This window comes from Myxine glutinosa, chromosome 5 (genome assembly GCF_964187855.1).
Source record: "Myxine glutinosa chromosome 5, kmMyxGlut1.1, whole genome shotgun sequence".
Taxonomy (NCBI): domain Eukaryota; kingdom Metazoa; phylum Chordata; class Myxini; order Myxiniformes; family Myxinidae; genus Myxine; species Myxine glutinosa.
Window position 1 is genome coordinate 196,243,783 of NC_136265.1, and position 26,885 is coordinate 196,270,667.

At 41.3% G+C, this 26,885-nt stretch overlaps 1 protein-coding gene across 1 annotated transcript in view; it reads left to right on the forward strand.

Annotated features, from left to right (window-relative positions):
- MEIS2 (Meis homeobox 2) overlaps nucleotides 1-26,885 on the forward strand; it is a gene marked incomplete in the record, with an annotated part of 295,705 nt that overhangs the window by 147,800 nt on the left and 121,020 nt on the right.

The window sequence follows — 26,885 nt, forward strand, 5'->3', positions numbered from 1 at the left end:
ATTAGTGGGTTTTATGAACATTTTGTACTGTACTGTATTGTTATAACACTTGAAACAATGTATTATTGCCAGGTATGGAGGAATTGTTTACTTTTAGAAGGCAAGTATAATATAATATAACATAATACAGTATAATATAATATCATACACTATAATATAATATCATACAGTATAATATAATATAATACAGTATAACATAATATAATATAATACAGTATAATATAATATCATACAGTATAATATAATATAATACAGTATAACATAATATAATATAATACAGTATAATATAATATCATACAGTATAATATAACATAATACAGTATAATATAATATAATACAGTATAACCACCTTTAGAGGCCATTTTTCCCCGCAAAGCGGGGGTTGGCCTTTTTCGGGAACCGTGGTTGTTGTTGTTTTTCGGTCCCCTTTTTTGAAGCAATGTTTTACGGCCGGATGCCCTTCCTGACGCCAACCCTTTTTGCCACCTTTAACGACAAACAGGGAATTACCAGTGAACTGGTACTCAATTTGCCGACCTCGGAAGGATGAACAGGCTGAGTCAACCCCCCTGGCGTTAATTCAGCGATCGACCGGGATTACGAACCCAGGATCCTTGGTTTATCCTAAGCCGGCACCCTAGCCGCTAGCCCAACACCAGGGTATTATAATATAATATAATACAGTATAACATAATATAATATAATATAATACAGTATAATATAATATCATACAGTATAATATAATAGAATACAGTATAATATAATATAATACAGTATAACATAATATAATATAATACAGTATAATATAATATCATACAGTATAATATAATAGAATACAGTATAATATAATATAATACAGTATAATATAATATCATACAGTATAATATAACATAATACAGTATAATATAGTATCATACAGTATAATATAATATAATATAACATAATACAGTATAATATAATATCATACAGTATAATATAACATAATATAACATAATACAGTATAATATAATATCATACAGTATAATATAACATAATATAATACAGAATAATATAATATAATATAAAATAATAATATATAATACAGTATAACATAATATAATATACTACAGTATAATATAATATAACATAATACAGTATAATATAATATCATACAGTATATATAATATATAATATAATAATATCATACAGTATATATAATATATAATATATATAATATGTTATATAATATAATATAACATAATACAGTATAATATAATATCATACAGTATAATATAACATAATATAACATAATACAGTATAATATAATATCATACAGTATAATATAACATAATATAATACAGAATAATATAATATAATATAAAATAATAATATATAATACAGTATAACATAATATAATATACTACAGTATAATATAATATAACATAATACAGTATAATATAATATCATACAGTATAATATAATATAATACAGTATAATATAATATAATACAGTATAACATAATATAATATAATACAGTATAATATAATAGTATAATATCATATGATACAGTATAATACAATATAATATAACATGATGTAATATAATACAGTATAATATAAAATAATAAAATACATTATAATATAATATAGTACAGTATAATATAATATAATATAATACAGTATAATATAATATAATATAAAATAATGTAATATAATACAGTATAATATAATATAATACAACACATTATAATATAATATAATATAATATAATAAAGTATAATATAATATCATATAATAAAGTATAATATAATATAATATAATATAATACAGTATTATAGAATATAGTATAATATAATATAGTATACTATAATACAATATAATACAATATCATATAATATAATACAGTATAATATAATAGAATATGATATAATACAGTATAATATAATAGAATACAGTATAATATAATATAATATAATACAGTATAATAAAATATAGTATAATATAATATCGTATAATATAATAGAATATAATATAATAAAGTATAATATAATATAATATAATACAGTATAATATAATATAGTATAATATAATATAGTGTACTATAATACAGTATAATATAATATAATACAGTATAATATAATATAATGCAGTATAATATAATATAATCCAGTATAATAAAATATAGTATAATATAATACTGTATAATATAGTGTAATATAATATAATATAATACAGTGTAATATAATATAATACAGTATAATATAGTATGAGTTCCCTTGCAAGGAATTCCAATGCTGGAGGAGGCCGTTGGGCCCATGGAAGTCTGTGCAATGGTTGCAAACCTGTGGTTGTTTGTCCATGCTCTATCTATCCTTTGTAAATGATGAGCACCAAGTAAGCACCAAGTAAGCACCAAGTAAGGAAGCAGCACGTACCATTTTAAAGTATTTTGGGTGATTTTGAAGGTTGGGATTCAAACCGCCGACCTCTGAGACTCTGAGCGGATACTCGAAGCATTTCGCCCCCAAGTGAACCTGCGGATGAGCAAAGCTTTGGGTGCAAGCAGATTTATTTATTTATTTATTTTATTATCCCAAAGGAGTTTTTATCTTCAAAAAAGTTTTCGTGTTTTTTTTAATTAAAAGTCTCCTGGTGAAACCATGACCTCTGTATTCTCACATGGAGTGTTTGGTAGGGGTGTCTCATGATTGTCCCTTATGTTATAATAACTGCAATTATCGTAATTATATTGTTATTAATCATTTAAATCTTGTTTGAAACTTAAAAGAAAGACTCGCACGTCCACTGGACCAATGGATCAGATTTGTTTTTTCAATTCACCAAGTTCACAAGGTGGGTCAGGTGACTTCTTCTGATCAAGGAAGCAGTAAGGTCTAAAACATTGAATCTAAATTAAGTTTTTCCTCGATCATAAACGGATGTTTGTGGATGGAAGTACAGACATGACCCAATTGCTTAACCGCACTTTTCATTTTACATGTGGGGTGTAATAATAATAATGATAATAATAATAATAATAATAATTATTATAACTACAATGGCACTCGGTAGAGCACATACCTCTGCCAGGCTGATCGAACAGTTTACGTTTTGAATCCACATCTGAATCCATCAAGACCCTTTTGAGGAACTTTGTAAGGAAGTTTAACACAGGAGGATGCCTTTCGGCCCATCAAGCCAGTGCAATAGTTACCAACCTATGGTTGCTTTTCTTTTTTTTTTAACCGTTAAACAATCACGAACCAGTCTGTCGTATGACTGGGTCAGGGTTCGAGAACCACCGACCTCCCAGACTCGGACAGGATGCTCCAACCATTGGCTTGACCTTTCATGCTAACTCGCCTACTCTACGCTAAAGACACCATGCCATCACTAATGTCCACCGACAGACGGGATACCCCGGCTTGATGTCCATCTTGGTGAAGGATGGTACACTTTGTGACGTCATATATGCAAAGCATCACAGTTTATTATTGGAGTCGGGAATCAACGTCAGGTAGACAGTTAACACTTATCCTCATAATTAAATAATTATGATATTTATGATTATTTGTTGCTTTTGTTAATTATTGGTCATTGACACGTTACAGTGATAATAACAAAATGCTAAGCATCGATTGCACGTCTGGTGCTTTATGTTATACTAGTGGGGTCACCTGTGGGAATCCCACGGGCATGGAGGTGTATCGTTGCGATCGGTGCAGCCGTTTTTGCGGTACCCGGGACAATAACGTTAGGCGGGAGTCCAAACCAAAAAATGCTGGAGACCAAAGCTGGAATTGGAAAAACAATATAGCCTATTTTACTCCAGGGGGTCCCAGGATCACCCACCCAAAATATCGTAGCGATCGGTTCAGCGGTTTTTGCGGTACCCGGGACAATAACGTTAGGCGGGAGTCCAAACTTGAAAATGCTGGAGACCAAAGCTGGAATTGGAAAAACAATATAGCCTATTTTACTCCAGGGGGTCCCAGGATCACCCACCCAAAATATCGCAGCGGTCGGTTCAGCGGTTTTTGCGGTACCTGGGAACAGACGGACGGACGGACAGACGGACGGACATTTGGTGAATTATAGTAAGATTTCTTCCGAAGTGTTGGGAATTTTGAGTCGAAGAAAGCCTCGAATTACAACGCACCTCGTCGACAACGTGAGAAAGAAGCGCGGGACTCGCTCAAAGGTCCGTGAATCAATTACAGACTAATTGAGCCGGGCAGCGCATTCGTGCGCCCGTCCCATGCTGGGGTCAGCTCGGCCCAGCTGCGAAGCAGAACGGGACGGTGCCGTCATTATCCCGGGGATCCGGAGCGTCCGCTTTTTTTTCCTTCTTTTTTTGGCGGGAAGGAGCCACGACGCTTATCATGGGGTCGTTAGTGCTGCAGGAGCGGGGCCGGTCGTCCGAGCCAGAAAGCGAGGCGTCCGCTCGGCAGTTAAAATTTAAAAGCGGGTCGCTGCTTGGTAATTGAAATGTGCGCTTCATTTGGTCTTGAATCTCAGGGCTGGAAATTTATCTTACCCCTTCACGCCTGCTTCACCAGTGCCTGGGAGAGGGAGGGGCTGGACAAGACAGAGAGGAGTGGAAAAAATGGCTGCCATCACGATAAGTAGCACCTCATGGTGGTGGTGAGCTCACGTGAGAGTCTTACCCTCGCTATATTTCTCCTTCCTCCTCTCTCTCTCTGATTGCTTCTTCTGCAAGTTGATCCTCGCTCCTAACTGGAAGATGGACACAGCATTGGTCCAGCCCAGCACCTCAAGTAATCAATCTTTTCAATCCGGCCTTCAATTTGCCGGATTACAAAAGACTCTGTCATGTACGACGGCCTAAATTGATGTACTACACACATGTATATCACAGGACCATTTGTAGCAACTTTCAATTCGTGTAAGTGTCAGAAGAAAGTGTTTGGAGAAACCTTTAAAAAACTTTGGTAGTTCGGTATAAATTACATGTATCTCTTGGGCCTACACAAAACATGGCTGCCTCCGAACAAAATTACCGGGAGATTCGGTGACGTTTCCGAGCTGTTGCTTCTCAGGAAGCATCCGCTGTTCATTCAAGGATGTAAAACCAAAATTGATACCTGGACGCATCCGCTAATTCAGACCTTTCTGAAATTTGTTGAGCATCCTTGGAAAGGTCGGGCGATACGGGTCTGTACACCTGCATCCGTCACCATCACAAGGTCAAATGTGAAAGTGTGACGTTACCTCCCTGTACGTTTGGTTTGTGCTAAGATAAACATTGTTTTATGTTTCATGGAAGCGTAAGAACCGATCTGTATGTATATGATACAGTGACAGTCAGTCATGTTTATTATCATCCTCGGGTCGGTCATTTCTTTTCTTTGCTGCCATGGTAACAAACTCTTATGGCCTGGCTTTAGCCATAACAATGATTTATCCGAATGTTTGAAATCGGCTTATAATCCCTTCGATAACTCACGAGCTCCAATGCTTCCCCAAGCAAATGCCAACGGATATATACCGCTCTGACGTCACAGATTATGGTGCTCCATGACGACCATCATCTATCTATAATTCCAGTAATCTCTGTGTGTATGTATGTATGTATGTATGTATGTATGTATGTATGTATGTATGTCTGTGACCGCTGTTTCTCGACAACCACGGGTCCGATATACTTTAAACTTGCCAGGTATATTGCTGGGGACCCGAGGATGTGCCTTTTCAAGGTTTCATATTAATCGGACAAGTAGTTACCGAGCTATGTCCAAAAAACGATTCAACCAATCAGAGAGCAGCGAGCTATCACGTGTGCCGAACGTGGCGAACAGACTCTGCCTCGGACGGCACATTTGAGAGCGTATTCATTTATTTCACGTTGGAAAACTATGTTGCCGTTAAACTATGTTTTAAAACTAAATAAAACTAATTTGCGATTCATCGTAACTGCGATTTGCGACCTTCCGGACAGTGAAGACTTCACTTCCGGCAGCCAATCACAGAACGCGTTGTTGCGAGCCGAGCCGAGCGCGTGCGCCATTACGGTTCGTAATTCGATTTCTTCCGGAGAAAATAATAATTTCTCGATTTCTTATGCGCATTATTTCTCCCAGAGCGAAGGGCGGAAGCGAAGAGCGTTGTTTTTTTTGTTTACGGGCGTACGGGCGTACGGGCGGGGTAGAGCGTACCGGTAGCGTTTTTTTTTTTTTTTGGCAAGGAACGGGCACCCACGTACGGGCATGCCCTAGTCTATCTATAATTCCAGTAATCTCTGTGTGTGTGTGTGTGTATGTGTGTATGTCTGTGTGTTTGTCTGTGACCGCTGTTTCTCGACAACCACGGGTCCGATATACTTGAAACTTGCCAGGTATATTGCTGGGGACCTGAGGATGTGCCTTTTCAAGGTTTCATATTAATCGGACAAGTAGTTACCGAGCTATGGCGATTTCTTTACCAAACTCCGCAAGCCGTTCGCTTTGGACCAAACCATTTCATGTAAATAGAGGGGGGGGGGGATTGTCACCGTACTCGCAAGCCGTTCGCTTTGGACCAAACCATTTCATGTAAATAGAGGGGGGGGATTGTCACCGTACTCGCAAGCCGTTCGCTTTGGACCAAACCATTTCATGTAAATAGAGGGGGGGGATTGTCACCGTACTCGCAAGCCGTTCGCTTTGGACCAAACCATTTCATGTAAATAGAGGGGGGGGATTGTCACCGTACTCGCAAGCCGTTCGCTTTGGACCAAACCATTTCATGTAAATAGAGGGGGGGGATTGTCACCGTACTCGCAAGCCGTTCGCTTTGGACCAAACCATTTCATGTAAATAGAGGGGGGGGATTGTCACCGTACTCGCAAGCCGTTCGCTTTGGACCAAACCATTTCATGTAAATAGAGGGGGGGGGGGATATAATTTTAGATATATATATAGTACGGGCATGCCCTAGTTAAGAAAAATAAGACAATAACTATCAGGGAACCAAGGAAATTCCACCTAATGTAAAATCGGACTTCAAGTCCACAACTTTTCTCCCGCCTCTGGAACAAACTCCCTCACTCTCTTCAATCCCACTCCTCCCTCTTGGTCTTTAAAACAGCTGTTCACCGCCATCTCTAATCTTCCCCCATCCAAAACCTTGATCTTTTATACCCCCGTTAATTCACCCCACATCCACTTTTTCTTTTGAAATCCCGACTTCTTTCTTTCCTGGAAGTTGTAGCAGTGTCCATGTGTTTTATACCTTCCCCACCCCCGCCCCCCTTTCCATGCCCCCTTCCCCCAAGCCCTCTCCCTCCCACAGATCTCCCGATGTCCCTGTTCTCTGCTGTTGTACTTGTGTGCTTCCCTATCTTTCCCCATCTTGTCTCCCGCTCCCTTTATTGTATGTTTTGTGTGTCCGTTTTTTTTTTTATGATTGATGTTAGCTTTTACACGAGCCTCCATCTTGTACAAAAAAAAAAAGAAAAGTAAAAATAAAAACTCCCCCCCCACTTCCAAACCCCAACTCCTCAACCTCCCCCTCCTAAACTGAAGGCTTCAATCCCCACCCCACCCATTTACCACCACAACTCCTCAGCCTCCTTAGCTCTCCCTCACCTCTGAACCCCAACTCTCTTTCTCAAAAGCAAAATAACGTTTCACATCGAGCATCACATATTTAATATATCGTGACACCACAATCACCGAGTATGAAATTGTCCTACCTGGGACCTCCTTATCATTACTCGTCAATAAACGGCTATCTCAATATCTCAGTATGATGCTGAATTGTGTGTCTCTGACAACCTCTCGAATAGTGTTTTAACCACACGTGGTAAAAAATACATAAAATAAAACCCGCTTTCGATTCCGACCGACCTGCTTTTCATTACCTGCAACTTGCCAGGTATGTTTATTTACTCGTGTCCATGCACATGTGAAACACAGTTTGTTTATAAACCCCACACCTGCACACTATTCAGCATTGAAAACTTGAGTGAAAACCGAAAGGACAGTTTTTTAAATTAAAGATTTCAAATATTAATCACGAGCAGAAGTACCCGGCATTGCCGGGCGGGGGAGGGGAGGGGGAGGGGAGGGGAACGGGGGGGGGGGGGGGGGGAGCGAGCCCCTTGGCAAAGCGAGCGATTTTTTTTTTCATAGCGTCATAGCGTTCATAGCGTCATAGCGTTCATAGCGTCATAGCGTCATAGCCATTTTTTTTTTCATAGCGTTATAGCGTCATAGCGTTCATAGCGTCATAGCGTCATAGCGTTCATAGCGTTCCATAGCGTCATAGCGTTCATAGCGTCATAGCGTCATATCGTTCATAGCGTCATATCGTTCATAGCGTCATAGCGTCATAGCGTTCATAGCATCATCACGTGATCGCTCTGAGCGAATCAGTGCCCACCTGCCCTGATTCCGTTGATTCCGTGCGCTGAAATGCGCTGAGGTAAATATGAATTAAAAATATGGATCGTCAAATATTTTGAGTTCGGCCATGTTCGTCCTACGCTCGATGGCCATGTCTATGCCAAATATCAAGCACGTAAGCCTCTCCGTTTAGGAGTCTATCGGTAACATTACACACACACACACACACACACACACACACACACACACACACACACACACACACACACACACACACACACACACACACACAACTGTGTTTTATATATATAGATAACTATTTATTTTCTCAAAACTCATCAGTACACCTGATTGTACGAAAGTTGTCTTTGGGCGAGGTAGAGTCGACGTTTGCGTCACTCGTTCCCTACAAAACATGCATTACCTCATTTCCTGAGCGATATTCAAAATGTACCCTTCTTTCCTCAAAAGGTACCTTTATTTCATAATACCGCATTGTTCAAAAGGTAACACCTTGTTTTGTCTTCAAATGTACTCCAGAGGCCTGAAGCTTCAATCATCTCTCCACTCGAAGCCTTCAAACCCCTCACCAAATCCTCACCAAATGCATCTGATTATATTACAACACAATATGACAGTATTAAAGTACTCAGACCATTTCATTAAAGCAACCAACCTTTGCATCGGTAACGCAATCAGGTATTTTTTCCATTTAAAGAAACCGATGTCAGAACGTAAGAACATATGTACGGACACTTCACAAATTAAAACTTTGCTTTATAAATTAAAAAATCCTTAAGGGATCCGTCGGAATCCGTCGGAACGCAGATGCTCAGACCATCTCGACACTGGTCTATCCCATGATATCCGACAAAATAGAAAATAGATATTTTTTCCGATTTGCGATTTATAAAGTGGGTAATTTGTGATTACAAGTCAAAATCTTCTTCTTCTTCTTCATGCTTTGCCGTGACGTCAGTCTCGGAAGTCGACCGCCATATTTTTACTGTCTACACTCTACGGGTTACATTGTGGTACGACTGAACTCAAATGGTGAATAATTTTTGATTTTTCACAAATATGCCGAGTCAGTGCTTCCTTGGTGGTCGTACTAATACAAACCGAGATGGTTTCATGCTACACCAATGGTCGCAATAAACAAAACCTCCCACTCTGCAGTGAACATGTGACCGGCGTATTTTTCTTCATCAACACCACCAGTGTCGCCATGTTCGTTTGAATCGCTCGCATAAGGCTCGAAAAGATAAGGTGTTTCCACCATTAATTTTGTCTCCAATAATTTCTTCAGAATCCCACTGATCAGTTTCAACATACAGGGAACCTTCAGAGTTGTTTTCGGTATCGGTATCGGTATTGGTATTGGTATCGGTATCGGTATTGGTATTGGTATCGGTATCGGCATCGGTATCGGCATCGGTATCGGCATAGGTACCACTACAGGTGTCGGTATCGGTATCGGTATCAGATATCAATCGGTATCGGTATCAATCGGAATCAGAATCCGAGCCAATCCTCGAAATACACTGTTTGTCTTTCTCCTCCAAAACACTCGATGTACACCGCCATTTTGGATCAAGACACCCATCTCTACCACCTCTGACATCAACTCATCCTGGGAATTCTTCCAAAGTAAATTGCTCTCTCTCATGCACAGATTTATCCCATCTCGTCTTCAGTTGTCATACCCTTCCTCCCGTCCATGGTACACGGAATCTTGTGGTGAGGCTGTTGCCCAGAAACAACTTGCCTTCGTCTCCTGGAAAGCAAATCCAACGGAAGGAAATCTCATTTCCTTTCACAAAGCCCGAAACAAGTGTGTGTCCACCCTCAGGAGAGCCAGGAAACAATATCTCTCCGTTCTCAAGACCGAACTCTCTTATCTGTCTCCCTCTTCCAAATCCTGGTGGCGTCTGGTCAAATCCGTTTCTGGTGTTTGTTCCCCCTCCATCCCCTCCCTTACCTCAAACGGCTACACAGCTGACTCCGCAAGTGAAAAAGCTGAATGCCTCAACTCTGTGTTTGCCTCTAAATCTTGTGTCCCAAACCCATCCCTCTCTGTACCCACCATACCCAGTCGTACCCTGCTGCTCCTGGACTCCGTGTCCTTTCCTCCTGACAAGGTGGAAAAGTTTCTGTCAACCCTCGACTCTGATTCTGCAACTGGACCCGACGGCATCAGCCCACGGGTCCTAAAATCCTGCTCTGCTGCTCTATCTCACCCTCTCTCTGTTCTCTTCACCCTCTCTTTTGCTCAAGGTCAACTGCCATCTGCTTGGAAATCAGCCAACATCACCGCTTTGCACAAAAAAGGTGCAAAAACAGATCCTAGCAACTACAGACCAATCAGCCTTCTCCCAATTATCAGCAAAGTCATGGAATCCATCATTGCTTCTGATATGAAATCTTTCCTCTTCTCCAATGGCTTGATCTCTGATCATCAATTTGGTTTCAGACCAGGTCACTCTACTCTGGACATGCTGCTTCTGCTGTCTCAACAATGGATGGAGGTCCTCAATGCCAAACAGGAAATTAGAGCTGTCTCCCTCGACATATCACGTGCCTTCGACACGGTCTGGCACCCCGCTCTGCTCACCAAACTCTCCTCCTTTGGTATCCATGGAAATCTCCACGCATGGCTGGCGGACTTCCTCTCTAGTCGTCGTCAACGTGTGGCCCTGAATGGGTTTCTCTCATCTCCTCTTCCTGTTCAGGCTGGAGTTCCCCAAGGCAGTGTTCTGGGCCCCGTGCTTTTTCTGGTCTTCATCAATGATCTCTCTGACTCTCTCGAAAATCCTCTCTATCTCTTTGCTGATGACTCCACTCTCTGCCGCTCCATTCCTCTTCCCTCAGATCGGCAGTCTGCTGCCTCCTCACTCTCTGAAGACCTGGACAAAATCACAGACTGGTCAAACAAGTGGAACATGTCTTTCAATCCTGACAAATCTCACACTCTTACTATGTCTCTCCGAAAAGATCGACTGGACAACCCTCCCATCTACTTTCTCAACAATCCTCTCCAAGAAGTTCTGTCGCTCAAGATTTTGGGTCTCACTATCTGCCATGATCTTTCTTGGAAAAACCACATTTCCAAGCTGGCCTCCAAAGCCAGTCGCCGACTGGGCATCCTCCGTCGTGCGAAGTCCTTCCTCGGCACACCTGAGCTCCTCACCACATACAAGGCTTTCATCCGCAGCTCAATGGAATACTGTTCTCCCCTATGGGCCGGTGCTCCTGCCTCACACCTAGCTCGGCTTCACGCTGTTGAAACCAAAGCTTTCAGAATTATTGGAATCTCCCGCGATGAAGCTATCTCTGAGGGCCTTTCACTCACTCACCGCAGGCAGGTAGGTGGTCTTTCTGTCTTCTACCGACTCCTCTCCGGCCTTGCACCCCCAGCTCTCTCTGTGCTCTGTCCCCCAAATATTCCTACAGGTCGCACAAGATCTGCCAGCAACCCTCTGATGGTTAAACTGCCGAAATCTCGGCTCTCCGCTCACCTTCACTCTTTCATTCCTCTTTTCTCCCGCCTCTGGAACAAACTACCTCACTCCCTTCAATCCCACTCCTCCCTCCAGGTCTTTAAAACAGCTGTTCACCACCATCTCTTATCTTCCCCCATCCAAAACCTTGATCTTTTCTACCCTCGCTAATTCACCCCAGATCCACCTTGTTTGAAATTCCAACTTCTTTCCTGGAAGTCCTGGCAGTGTCCATATGTTTTATACCTCTCCCACTGCCCCCTTCCCACGCCCCCCCCCCCCCAAAGCCCTCGCCCTCTCTCAGATCTCTCGATGTCTCCATGTCTCTCGGTCCCTGCTCTCAAATGTTGTGTTTGTGTCCTTCCCCCTCTCTCCCCATATTGTCTACCGCTCCCTATGTTATATGTTTTATGTGTCGGTTTGTCTTTCTGTGTGATTAATGTTCGCTCTTTCACGAGCCTCGATCTTGTATACAAAAAAAAAAAAAAAAAAAAAAAAAAAAAAAAGATGAGTGTGATGGCACTGGCGGAAATCCAAAATCGACATTTTAGGGCTTTTTCAACACTTTGTGATTGGCAAAAAAAGTTCATAAAACCTGCCCCTCAAATTAGAGTGTACTGTGATGAATGATTTTTCAATGGTTTTCTGGAAAAACAATTGCTTTAGGTTTCTCCTTTAAAACCAGGAGTTATTACTAAATATTGTATTCCATTGTTCGTCCAAATCCAAGCCTGGTGTTGCCTTAGCGGTTAGGGTGCTGGCTTGGGATCTGAGGATCCTGGGCTCGAATCCCGGTCGATCGCTGAATTAACACCAGCGGGGTTGGTTCAGCCTGTCATCCTTCTGAGGTTGGAAAATTGAGTACCAGTTCCCTGGTAATTCCCTGTGTCACAAGAGGCGACTAACAGGGTTGGTGGCAAGAAGAGCATCCGGCCATAAAACATCGCTTCAAAAAGGGGACCATGGTGCGTGAAAAAGGCCAACCCCAGCTCTGCGGGGAAAAATGGCCTCTGAAGGTGGTGCTATTGTTAGTCCAAATATTCAATTTATTCCATCCAAAGATTGTTGAAGTACTGTTTAAATATACAATAGTTGGAAAAGTTAAGTCGCCTGAAATAAACTCTTTATATACACCCCAGGAATATGAAACAATATATTAATTAGATTACAGTTTGGTCCCTAACTTGAGTTTTCAGTCTCTCAGAGCCTTTATTGTCAAGCATGTAATGAAATGCCTCATTTGCTTGGAAAAAAATAATATTTTAGACCCATTTATTTGTAAAAACTCGTCACATCCTACGCATCATTGAGGCTCCAAACCATATAGAAATTTTAAACATAAAAGCAGAACCCGATACCCCACAAACACGTGGCTTATCTTGTTCTTCTCAGGAAACACAGGTCTCTCCAAATCCCAACACACGCGCCCACTCACGTAACCAAAGCACCGACCAACATATGGCAACTTGCCGCGGTTCATGCACACCATAGGTCTGTGAAGCCTGTGAAGCCCTGGTGGACATGACACGGAGCAAACAAAATGGCGGCGATTTGATTTTGAGGCCCTGCTCAGATGGACAGACAGAAAGACGGAGGGACAGACAGGGTATATATAATATTTATGGTATCGTAGGATTAATTTTACGTACCATAAAAACACTTTGAGGTAGTTGACATTCTTAGTATTAATGCTTATTTCTAACATTAGGTTTTGTATCAACAGCACAGCCCTCCACATCTTAGGAGTTGTGACGTCATCTTATTGAAATGCAATATAATCCTTACTATAATTTACGGACTGGTGTGTGTTTGTCGTGCTTCTCCTCCTTCAGTTCTGGGCCAATTACATCCAGACTTGCTATGTCGGATCAGCATGACCCCAATTAGTGCATAGGGGTCTTTTCATCTTTGCCGGTGGTCTTTGGAGGGATAGGTAAGGGGGGCTGTTGCAAATTCTCTATGTAAATGTGTAATATGTAGTGCCAGGTCATAACAAGTCCTCAACGTTCAAAATATATGTGCAGGTAAAAAATATTGGAATGTTTCAGATTGCCTTTACCTTTTGGCTTCACCCCACATGTGGAAGAAGCGTTGACTGGCTTAACGCTCCACACTATTACATCACCCATATTTTTAAATCAAACAAAGTCTCATAATAGGAATTAATCTAAAAAAAATGACATGTTCGAATGTACAAACCAATGACCAGAAAAAGCCAGATTACCACTTGTGCTTAAACCAATTCTTATTTCTTCATTATGATACTGTAAAAGAGTATCATCATCAGGATGATCATCATCAATGTACAAATCCTCCTTACAGAGTGTCGGTGCAGCTGCTTACAAAGCATCATAATGTTAAAGATCTCACAGACCGTGGGATCTATAACGTCCACCTGCGACCAGTGCTGGCAAGCAGGTCCTCCGGCCTAATGTCCTTCTGATGGACGGAGCATACATTGCTGACTCTTCGCATGTGAAACAACAGGATGTCAGTTTGTGGATGGTGTCGAGATTCAAACCTGGGATATACAGCTCATGGGTGAGTGTGCCGTACTCTAGGCCATCCGGGAAGTCATAAACGGGTGTATTCAAGCTAAAACATACTCATGTGAGAGAGGCTCCATGTTTTGGTACTCATGATAACATCATAATCAGGGACAATGATTGGACTGGATTTTGTGGAGCAGTTAAAATTCGCACTTATTATATTATTACTTAAGAAGCACATTTAAACAAATAACAAAGTGAAGTTGGATGCGAATGAACCCGGGTAAGAATGAATATTTTTTAGGGCCGCAGTATGTAATGGAGTCAATTCAACTTAATTAACTCCGCAGGAAATGTAAAAGTCACAGTGTATGAATAGACATGAGATGGTAATTAAGATCATTAAGATAATACCGAAAAGGGTCAAGGTTTGAGCACATCACTTTATCTCCACAATTGGTTTAAATAATGTCACGCAGTGTAATCAGCTGCTTCATTATAATAAACAAATATTGTACTCGACGAAAAAAATTATCGCATGACAATGGATGGAGCAGCCAGACGAATGTCACGTGCACAAGACTTGATGTCGAACATTGTTCTCAAAACGCTTTGACCATTATGAAAAACACAGCGAGACATGAGTAGTTTTTAAAACATGGTACAACATTCAGTAGTTGTTTTAATATGGCACGACATTGAGTAGTTTGTAAAATATGGCATGATATTCAGTAGTTTGTAAAATATGGCACGACATTGCATAGTTTAAAAAATATGGCACGACATTGAGTAGTTTGTAAAATATGGCATGACATTGTGTAGTTTGTAAAATATGGCACGCTATTCAGTAGTTTTAAAAATATGGCACGACATTGCATAGTTTTAAAAATATGGCACGACATTGAGTAGTTTGTAAAATATGGCATGCTATTCAGTAGTTTTTAAAATATGGCACGATATTCAGTAGTTTTAAAAATATGGCATGACATTGCGTAGTTTTAAAAATCTGGCACGACATTGTGTAGTTTGTAAAATATGGCATGACATTGTGTAGTTTGTAAAATATGGCACGCTATTCAGTAGTTTTTAAAATATGGCACGACATTGAGTAGTTTGTAAAATATGGCATGACATTGCGTAGTTTTAAAAATATGGCACGACATTGTGTAGTTTGTAAAATATGGCATGACATTGTGTAGTTTGTAAAATATGGCATGACATTGTGTAGTTTTTAAAATATGGCACGACATTGAGTAGTTTGTAAAATATGGCATGACATTGTGTAGTTTGTAAAATATGGCACGCTATTCAGTAGTTTTTAAAATATGGCACGACATTGAGTCGTTTGTAAAATATGGCATGACATTGTGTAATTTGTAAAATATGGCATGACATTGTGTAGTTTGTAAAATATGGCATGACATTGTGTAGTTTGTAAACTATGGCATGACATTGTGTAGTTTTTAAAATATGGCACAACATTGAGTAGTTTGTAAAATATGGCATGACATTGTGTAGTTTTAAAAATATGGCACGACATTGTGTAGTTTGTAAAATATGGCACGACATTGTGTGGTTTGTAAAATATGGCATGACATTGTGTAGTTTTAAAAATATGGCATGACATTGTGTAGTTTGTAAAATATGGCACGCTATTCAGTCGTTTTTAAAATATGGCACGACATTGAGTAGTTTGTAAAATATGGCACGATATTCAGTAGTTTTTAAAATATGGCATGACATTGCATAGTTTTAAAAATATGGCATGACATTGTGTAGTTTGTAAAATATGGCATGACATTGTGTAGTTTGTAAAATATGGCACGACATTGTGTAGTTTGTAAAATATGGCATGACATTGTGTAGTTTGTAAAATATGGCACGACATTGTGTGGTTTGTAAAATATGGCACGCTATTCAGTCGTTTTTCAAATATGGCACGACATTGCATAGTTTAAAAAATATGGCACAACATTGAGTAGTTTTTAACATGGCACGACATTGAGTAGTTTGTAAAATATGGCACGATATTCAGTAGTTTTTAAAATATGGCATGACATTGCGTAGTTTTAAAAATATGGCACGACATAGTGTAGTTTGTAAAATATGGCATGACATTGTGTAGTTTGTAAAATATGGCACGACATTGAGTAGTTTGTAAAATATGGCACGACATTCAGTAGTTTTTAAAATATGGCATGACATTGAGTAGTTTTTAAAAATATGGCACGACATTGTGTAGTTTGTAAAATATGGCACGATATTCAGTAGTTTTTAAAATATGGCACGACATTACATAGTTTTAAAAATATGGCACGACATTGTGTAGTTTGTAAAATATGGCACGACATTGCATAGTTTTAAAAATATGGCACGACATTGAGTAGTTTGTAAAATATGGCATGCTATTCAGTAGTTTTTAAAATATGGCACGACATTGAGTAGTTTGTAAAATATGGCACGATATTCAGTAGTTTTTAAAATATGGCATGACATTGCATAGTTTTAAAAATATGGCACGACATTGTGTAGTTTGTAAAATATGGCATGACATTGTGTAGTTTGTAAAATATGGCACGACATTGTGTGGTTTGTAAAATATGGCACGCTATTCAGTAGTTTTTCAAATATGGCACGACATTACATAGTTTTTAAAATATGGCACGACATTGAGTATTTTTTAACATGGCACGACATTGAGTAGTTTGTAAAATATGGCACGATATTCAGTTGTTTTTAAAATATGGCATGACATTGCGTAGTTTTAAAAATATGGCACGACATTGTGTAGTTTGTAAAATATGGCATGACATTGTGTAGTTTGTAAAATATGGCATGACATTGTGTAGTTTGTAAAATATGGCACGACATTGAGTAGTTTGTAAAATATGGCACGATATTCAGTAGTTTTAAAAATATGGCATGACAACAACAACAACAACATGCATTTTAAAGGCCATTTTCCCTACTAGAGCGGGGGTTAGCCTTGCGGTCCCCATGACAATCTTTTGTCATGATTGTCATGACATTGATGTAAATATGGCATGACATTGGCATGACATAATGAAAATATGGCATGACATTGCATAGTTTTTAAAATATGGCACGACATTGTGTGGTTTGCAAAATATGGCACGCTATTCAGTAGTTTTTCAAATATGGCATGACATTGAGTAATTTTTTAAAATATGACACGACATTGAGTAGTTTTTAACATGGCACGACAGTGAGTAGTTTTTTAAAATATGACACGACATTGAGTAGTTTTTAACATGGCACGACATTGAGTAGTTTTAAAAATATGATACGACATTGAGTAGTTTTTAACATGGCACGACATTGAGTAGTTTTAAAAATATGATACGACATTGAGTAGTTTTTAACATGGCATGACATTCAGTTGTTTTTAAAAATATGGCACAACATTCAGTAGTTTTTTTAACATGGCACGACATTGAATAGTTTTTAACATGGCACGACATTGAGTAGTTTTTTTTAAATATGGCACGACATTCAGTAGTTTTTTAACGTGGCACGACATTGAATAGTTTTTAACATGGCATGACATTGAGTAGTTTTTTAAAATATGGCACAACATTCAGTAGTTTTTTTAACATGGCACGACATTGAATAGTTTTTAAAATGGCACGACATTGAGTAGTTTTTTAAAATATGGCACAACATTCAGTAGTTTTTTTAACATGGCACGACATTGAATAGTTTTTAACATGGCACAACATTGAGTAGTTTTTTTTAATATGGCACGACATTCAGTTGTTTTTTAACGTGGCACGACATTGAATAGTTTTTAACATGGCATGACATTGAGTAGTTTTTTTTAATATGGCACGACATTGAGTAGTTTTTTAAATATGGCACGACATTGAGTAGTTTTTTTAATATGGCACGACATTGAGTAGTTTTTAAAATATGGCACGACATTGAGTTTACCCCAACAATATGCTATTGAAATTGACCACCTCCAAAAGTGTTCAGAGGATCTGTTCCTGTGTGGTTGATAAAAAAATAGCTGAATTTTATTTTTTATTTTTACAATAGAAATTTATTTGGTTGATACAATGGCAAAAACTCAAAATTCCTACATGTGACCAGATGGTAGTTTTTACCGCATTTGAGTAACTTCACGCAGATCACGGTGAGGTCACGTCTTTTCGAAGCTGCTCCATGCGCTCACGCTTTCGAAGCTAAGTGATATTTCTCAATTGTGTTTTTGTCGAGACTGTATCTATCTTTTGGTGTATGTACCTATAGCGTATCTTTTGGAAAATTTTCGGTGCTAATTTTTCGTACATGTATACACAATCGTCGGTTAATGGTATCGAGTATTCTGCGGCCTAGTACTCGTAGGCTTAGACTACCGTACCGCCTCCGACCTTGTGGTTTGTTTTTCTCTCAGCAATTCGTCGAATGCGCTGAAATTATTTTCGTTCTCTGTTTCGTACCAGTCGTTCACCCCGTACCTTCTTGTTTAATATCTGTACTCACAAAAAAAAAAAAAAAAAAACCCCCAAAAAAAATTTCCTTCCCAGGTCTTATTCGTTTATTTGTTGTTCTTTTTGTTCCTTCGTTCTTCGTTCGCGATCACGCGGTTAGAAATGTATAATCTCTCCCCTGAACAACTATTTTCTCTCATATATTATAACACCCTTTTCTTCTTTTCCTACAAAAGGATGCTTTCGTCTTGCTCACCAAATCTATTCATTCCAAAAAATATATATAATACCATCTCTTACAGTTCCTCCTTTCTACATTCCCTAAACTATCCAGAACTCCATCCCTCCTCCAGTGTCCTCAAACGTATTTTTGACTCGAAGGTCTCAAACTCATTTTGCAAAAAATGTTCGTTTCCCATGAATCGTACACTTTTCAAAATCCAATCTCACCCCTCCCCTCCAAATCCTCCCCATCACCCATCCCTTTCAAATCTCCCCCCTTGCCCCTTCCCTCCCCTCCCTCCTAAACTCCCCCCACACCCCTCCCCTCCGAGACTCTCCCTCGCTCCTCCCCTCCTAGACTCCCCTCTCACCCCTCCTCCTCAAAGCATCCTCCCTGCTTCTTCCTCCTTCCAACTTTCACCTTCAACTCCCCAAACCTTCTGCCTTGCTCTTCCCCCTCCTCAAATAACACCTCACTGTGCCTCACCCAATCTCCATCAAACCTTTTGTCCGCCCCATTCTTCCCTTTCTCCAAGCTATTCTGAAATCTCTGACACACCTTCAACAGCTCTCCCTACCTCTTCCTCCTCTTCCACATCTTACCCTACCCCTCCCCCCCCTGTTCTGGACCCGATGCTCCCCCTTCCTCTTCATTAACGGTATGGACCTCAAACATCCGGGGCCTTCGCTCAAACTTGACTGACCTCTCCATACAGGTTGCTTCTGACAAACCAGATGTGATCTGCTTAACAGAAACTTTCCTCCTTCATGATGTCTCTGATGCCTTGGTATCTCTCCCAGGTTACTCCCTCCTCCGGTATGATAGACCTGAGCCTCGTCCTGGAGGTGGGGTTGCTATCTTTATAAAAAACTCTCTTCCTCACTCGCCCTCCACTGCCCTCTCTCCACCTCACCCCCAGGAATATCTTTGGCTACGGCTTCCCCTTCGCTCCCACCTTTTGTTCATATGTGTGTTGTACCGGGTACCGTCCACCAATCAGCGATGACTCCATCTACATCTCACTGTCTGATAATATGGACCAACTTCTATCTACCCATCCCAACTCTCTCTTCCTCATATGTGGTGATTTCAATTGTCACCATGCCAGTTGGCTGGGTGTGGGCACCTCTCTCACCAGCCATGGCTCTTCAGCAAAGGACTTCTGCGACTCACTGGGACTGACACAATCTGTCAATTTCCCGACCCGGATCTCAGTCAACGGAGCATCTTCTCTTCTGGATTTGGTTATGACAAACTTCCCTGAAAATGTCTGCTGCTCTTCTTCTGCTCCAATCGGCTCATCTGATCATGTGCTTGTCAAAGTGGACATCTCTCTGACCATTCTCAGAGAGCCTCCTCAGCATCGACGAGTCTGGCATTTCACTCAGGCCAACTGGCACAGTCTTCAAGCAGCCATCAATCATCTGGACTGGTCTCCCATCTCTACCGCCTCTGACATCAACTCATCCTGGGAATTCTTTCAAAGTAAATTGCTCTCTCTCATGCACAGATTTATACCATCTCGTCTTCAGTTGTCTTACCCTTCCTCCCATCCATGGTACACGGAATCTTGTGGTGAGGCTGTTGCCCTGAAACAACTTGCTTTCGTCTCCTGGAAAGCAAATCCAACGGAAGGAAATCTCATTTCCTTTCACAAAGCCCGAAACAAGTGTGTGTCTACCCTCAGGAGAGCCAGGAAACAATATCTCACCATTCTCAAGACCGAACTCTCTTATCTGTCTCCCTCTTCCAAATCCTGGTGGCGTCTGGTCAAATCTGTTTCTGGTGTTTGTTCCCCCTCCATCCCCTCCCTCACCTCAAACGGCTTAACGGCTGACTCCGCATGTGAAAAAGCTGAATGCCTCAACTCTGTGTTTGCCTCTAAATATTGTGTCCCAAACCCATCCCTCTCTGTACCCACCGTACCCAGTCGTACCCAGCTGCTCCTGGACTCTGTGTCCTTTCCTCCTGACAAGGTGAAAAAGTTTCTGTCAACCCTCGACTCTGATTCTGCAACTGGTCCTGACGGCATCAGCCCACGGGTCCTAAAATCATGTTCTTCTGCTCTTTCACTCCCTCTTTCTGTTCTCTTCACCCTCTCTTTTGCTCAAGGTCATCTGCCATCTGCTTGGAAATCAGCCAACATCACCGCTTTGCACAAAAAAGGTGCAAAAACAGATCCCAGCAACTACAGACCAATCAGCCTTCTCCCAATTATCAGCAAAGTCATGGAATCCATCATTGCTTCAGATATTAAATCTTTCCTCTTCTCCAATGGCTTGATCTCTGATCATCAATTTGGTTTCAGACCTGGTCACTCTACTCTGGACATGCTGCTTCTGCTTTCTCAACAATGGATGGAGGTCCTCAACGCCAAACAGGAAATTAGAGCTGTCTCCCTTGACATTTCACGTGCCTTCAATACGGTCTGGCACCCTGCTCTGCTCTCCAAACTCTCCTCCTTTGGTATCCATGGAAATCTCCACGCATGGCTGGCGGACTTCCTCTCTGGTCGTAGTCAACGTGTGGCCCTGAATGGGTTTCTCTCATCTCCTCTTCCTGTTCAGGCTGGAGTTCCCCAAGGTAGTGTTCTGGGCCCTGTGCTTTTTCTGGTCTTCATCAATGATCTCTCTGACTCTCTTGAAAATCCTCTCTATCTCTTTGCTGACGACTCTACTCTCTGTCGCTCCATTCCTCATCCCTCAGATCGGCAGTCTGCAGCCTCCTCACTCTCTGCAGACCTGGACAAAATCACAGACTGGTCAAACAAGTGGAACATGTCTTTCAATCCTGACAAATCTCACACTCTTACAATGTCTCTCCGAAAGGACCGACTGGACAACCCTCCCATCTACTTTCTCAACAATCCTCTCCAAGAAGTTCTGTCGCTCAAGCTTTTGGGTCTCACTATCTGCCATGATCTTTCTTGGGAAAACCACATTTCCAAGCTGGCCTCCAAAGCCAGTCGCCGACTGGGCATCCTCCGTCGTGCGAAGTCCTTCCTTGGCACACCTGAGCTCCTCACCACATACAAGGCTTTCATCCGCAGCTCAATGGAATACTGTTCCCCCCTCTGGGCTGGTGCTCCTGCCTCACACCTTGCTCGGCTTCACGCTGTTGAGGCCAAAGCTTTCAGAATCAATGGAATCTCCTGCGATGTAGTCAATGCCGAGGGCCTTTCACTCACTCACCGCAGGCAGGTTGGTGGTCTTTCTGTCTTCTACCGACTCCTCTCCGGCCTTGCTCCCCCAGCTCTCTCTGTGCTCTGTCCCCCCAATATTCCTTCAGGTCGCACAAGATCTGCCTGCAACCCTCTTATGGTAAACTGCCAAAGTCTAGGCTCTCTGCTCACCTTCACTCTTTCATTCCCCTTTTCTCCCGCCTCTGGAAGAAACTCCCCCACTCCCTTCAATCCCACTCCTCCCTCCAGGTCTTTAAAACAGCTGTTCACCACCATCTCTTATCTTCCCCCATCGAAAACCTTGATCTTTTCTACCCCCGGTAATTCACCCCAGAGTCCTTGCAGTGTTCATATGTTTTAATCCTCTCCCACCTCCCCCCAAGTCCTCCCGATGTCCCTGCTCTCAAATGTTGTGTTTGTGTCCTTCCCCCTCTTCCCCCTCTCTTTTGTGTCCTTCCCCCTCTCTCCCCATCTTGTCTGCCGCTCCCCTTGTTTTTTGTGTTTTGTGTGTCGGTTTGTCTTTTTGTGTGATTAATGTTAGCTCTTTCACGAGCCTCGATCTTGTATACAAAAAAAAAAAAAAAAAAAACTTGCCACGGGTGTTCTTGTTTTTTGGACCCCAATACTCAGCCACTTGAGCCCATGGAGGACACATACTCATTTATGTGGATATTTTGCAGCATAACATTGGACTCTGTGTCTTTTGCACCTGAGAAGATTGAGAAGTTTCTCGCATCTCTTGAGTCTGATTCTGCAACTAGGCCAGACGGCACCTGCTCACATGTCTTAAAAACTTGTTCTGCTGCCCTTGCACATCCTCTTTCTGCTCTGCTCACTCTATCATTTGCCCTAGGTCATCCTCCATTTGCTTGGAAGTCAGCCAACATCACAGCATTACATAAAAGCTGCAAAAACGGATCCCCTTAACAACAGACCTATCAGCTTACTTCCAATCATCAGCAAGGTCATGGGATCCATCATTGCAGTCGACATCAAATATTCGTCTTCTCCAATGGCTTCATCTTTGACTATCAGTTCGGATTCAGACCAGGTCACTCTACCTTGGACGCGCTGCTCCTACTCACCCAACAATGCATGGAGGCCCTCAAAATCAAATATGAGATCAGGGCCATCTCTCTGGACATATATCAAGTTTTCGATGTCGTCTGGCACCCTGCCTTGCTCGTCAAACTCTCTGATTATGGCATCCAAAGCCACCCTCACGAATCATTGACTTCCTCTACTATTGTGGCCAACGTGTGTCTCTCAATGGAATCCTTTCATCTTCTCTCCCTCTCAAGGCTGAAGTGCCCCAAGGCAGGCCTTCATTCGCAGCCTGATGGACTATGGCTCTCCACCTTAGGATGGCGCCCCTGCCTCACATCTTGCTCAGCTTGACACCGTGCATGGAAACGAAAGTCTTACAGATCAATGGAATGTCCCGTGATGAAGCTAGACCTAGCAAAGTCGCCTCTATCTTGTGTTTGAATCCCGGCCCAGCTATAAACTGCCACCCTGGTGTGTGGTGATGCACAAAAGTGTATACCATTCATTCCAAGGATGTTAAGCTAGAGGATCTGTCTGGCACCACTGCTCGGTGGTGGACGTTAAAGATCCCACGGTATATTTCATTTTTTCAAATTAAAATTTCAAATTAATTTCAATTTTGTTTTTTAAATTGTTTTAAGACTCTCAGAGAGACCCACGGAGGACTTTCTCTGTACAGAAATCATATAAACAGAGAACATTACACACGAGTGTACTTTGACAAGTTTAATTAAGACTTTAGTTGACAGATGAATGAGTATGGCATTTGCTATTTGAACCTGGTCTCCCAGAATCACGAGCCAACGGGGTTCAGAGTGCAACTCCAAACAGACCAAGTCCAATCTGAATGCACAATGTGACAATTGTATATGTAAATTTTGATAAATCCAAGAATAGGTGTTTTATATGGGATTATATAAGGGAAATTGTGGAGGAGTTTCTATTCACTCACTCCTGATCTATGCATGTGTTTGTTAAATATGAACACAGTATTCACATTTCTAGATATGCATGGTAATTTATTTATTTAATTAATCAATTAATTTATTTAGTTACATTTCAGGAATCTGTAAAAATTTAATGAGCTCCTCAAAATTGGGATATCTTAAACGTAATACCTTTTGAGCCTGGGGTTGGCTTAGCGGTTAGGGTGCCGGCTTGGGATCCTAGGATCCTGGGTTCGGAATCCCGGTCGATCGCTGAATTAATGCCGGGGGTTGACTCAGCCTGTCATCCTTCCGAGGTCGGCAAATCGAGTACCAGCTCACTGGTAATTCCCTGTGTGTCGCAAGAGGCGACTAACAGCGTTGGCGGCAGGAAGGGCATCTGGCCGCAAAACATTGCTTCAAAAAGGGGACCACGGTGCCCGAAAAAGGCCAACCCTGCTCTGGGGGGGGAATGGCCTCTAAAGGTGGTTTTAAACGTAATACCTTTTAGGAATAGGAAAATGATGCGTATTAAAAATCTTTCCAAGCAAACATTTCCAACGGCCCGATTATTTTATCATTCGGCATGGAGAGATAAATTTCTTTGCGCTGCAGTGGTTCGTGCCAAAAAGTATCGCCAGGTCATTTTGGCCTTTTGATGGCCATTCGGCCTGTCATGCCCATGCCATGTCCACTTGGAAGTTCTCCAGCCACAGTGACCGCTAATTATATCGCTAAACTTGAGCAGGGATGATTGGTCAATGTCTTCATGAGTCTCAGGCTCTAAACACATTTCCACCTGGATCTTAATGTTTAAAAAAGATTATATTTAAAAAGCTTAGCCTTTGTCTTTGTACAAAGCATAGAAACCCCTGAAACCACTCAATGTAAAAGAGGTTCACCAGGGAAATATGAATACGCTATTGAAATATGAATTGTGAATCTTGCCGGGGAAACTGCACAATGTGAATCTATTATGAGAGCCTGTATTAACATGAGCCGTGCAACTTATTGCCTTGAATGCACCTGATCCCCTCAAATCTCAGGAGCTAAAGGAAGTCGAGGCAGGTAGCACAATTGAATGGGAGAGACAATCCCCAGGGAATGCTGGATGTATAGCCTGAGAGATGGAAGGTTGTTGACTCCTTCGCCAGCGAGCTCTACTCTAATGGCGATCAGGTCATGGATTTGTTTTCCTGACGAATTCCGTCACCCTGGTGCGGTACTGGCAGGGGTGGGGGTTGAATCCTGGAGCATGCTACTGTTTAGAAGGGGGGGGGGCGGTGTATATATAGCAAGCAGTCCTACCTTCCCACAGTATCTCGAAAACAGTAGGCCATTGTGCGCCAGCACAACTGACAGATTCCCTGTCTCGAGTTTAATTGGGATATGTGAGTGGATTATAAGAGGGATGTAGATGTTAAGTAAAATTAAGTTAATGATAAGAATGTGCTTAGTGCTGTACAGAGGAAACAAGTGAACTGATTCATTAAATTAATTAATGGTGTGTGGACACGGCACAGGCCATCATGGGCCTCTCTTGGCTTGTGCATATATCCTGGTATGTCTTATCTTAAGAATGTTCCTTACGTTTCAAATTGCACATTTCTGTGTTGAGAAATATTGAAGTTCTTTTTGTATATCGACGTTATGATAATTTTATGACACCATATCGCCATAGTTCATGTCACAACAACTTTATCATTGAAATAAGTCAAATTGATGGAACAACTTCCCGTGGCAACCCATCAACCTCACCTTGAATGCCCGTTCAACTGGCAAGGTACTCAGGTGTTACTTCCTTCTTGAAGTTTTGAGCTTTGAGTCCTCGAAGCGTCGCATCCGACTAACTCGTGTTGTCCCAGGAGTGCGCGTCGCAATGTGGATCAGGCTATACCGTTTGTCTCATCTGTCATGGACCGGGCATACAATAAATTCTCATTATATCTTTCACCAGAATAGGTTTTCCTCCAGCACCTTGAACCAAGATCAACATCCCTTTTCGGGTTCAACTGCGTTGACCACTTGACCGATTGGCAAACCTTCCGGTTTCACAGCGGGCACAGCAACATCGTGCGATTCTACTGCCGCTTGAGTTTCACAGAACTATATCATTTCATGTCGGATCATTCTGTATTTTTGTTCATAACTTTAGTCGGTTTAGAAAGCATTTTCGCTCGCCCTATTCAACATTACCGTTTGGACACCATGGCGGAATTCCTACATTGAAATCCCATGCCGCCTCCGATGTTGATTCGTTCATTGTGTACCAGTGCCCATGGAATCCATCTAAAAGTCTTCTGATGGTTACTCGTGTCTCGGTTTACCAACTAGATGGCCTATTGCATCTAACGCCTGCAAACCTACTCCTCAATCCCTTCACCGACTTCCTCCTCTTCCCCCTCGATACGCTCCTACTCACCCAGTATGCCAAATTTTCTGATCTCAGGTACAAAACCTTACACGGGCCTTGGATCGATGTAAAAAAAAACAACATTGATTTGATGGACTTGCAGGTACTATAATTGGATAACCTTTGAGTTAGGGCCAAATCGGGATGTTTTAACTTCGGTCAAGGCTCTCCCAAAGCCTCGGCCTGGTGCTTACCTGATTCTAGTCTTTACATTTACCTCTCACCTCCTCCTTGAATTGAGCATTGGAAGAAAGATTCTACAGCGAATCACTAGTTTATGGATACAGTACTATTGTCGCTGCCATGTTGACAGGGATTTGCCAGAACAT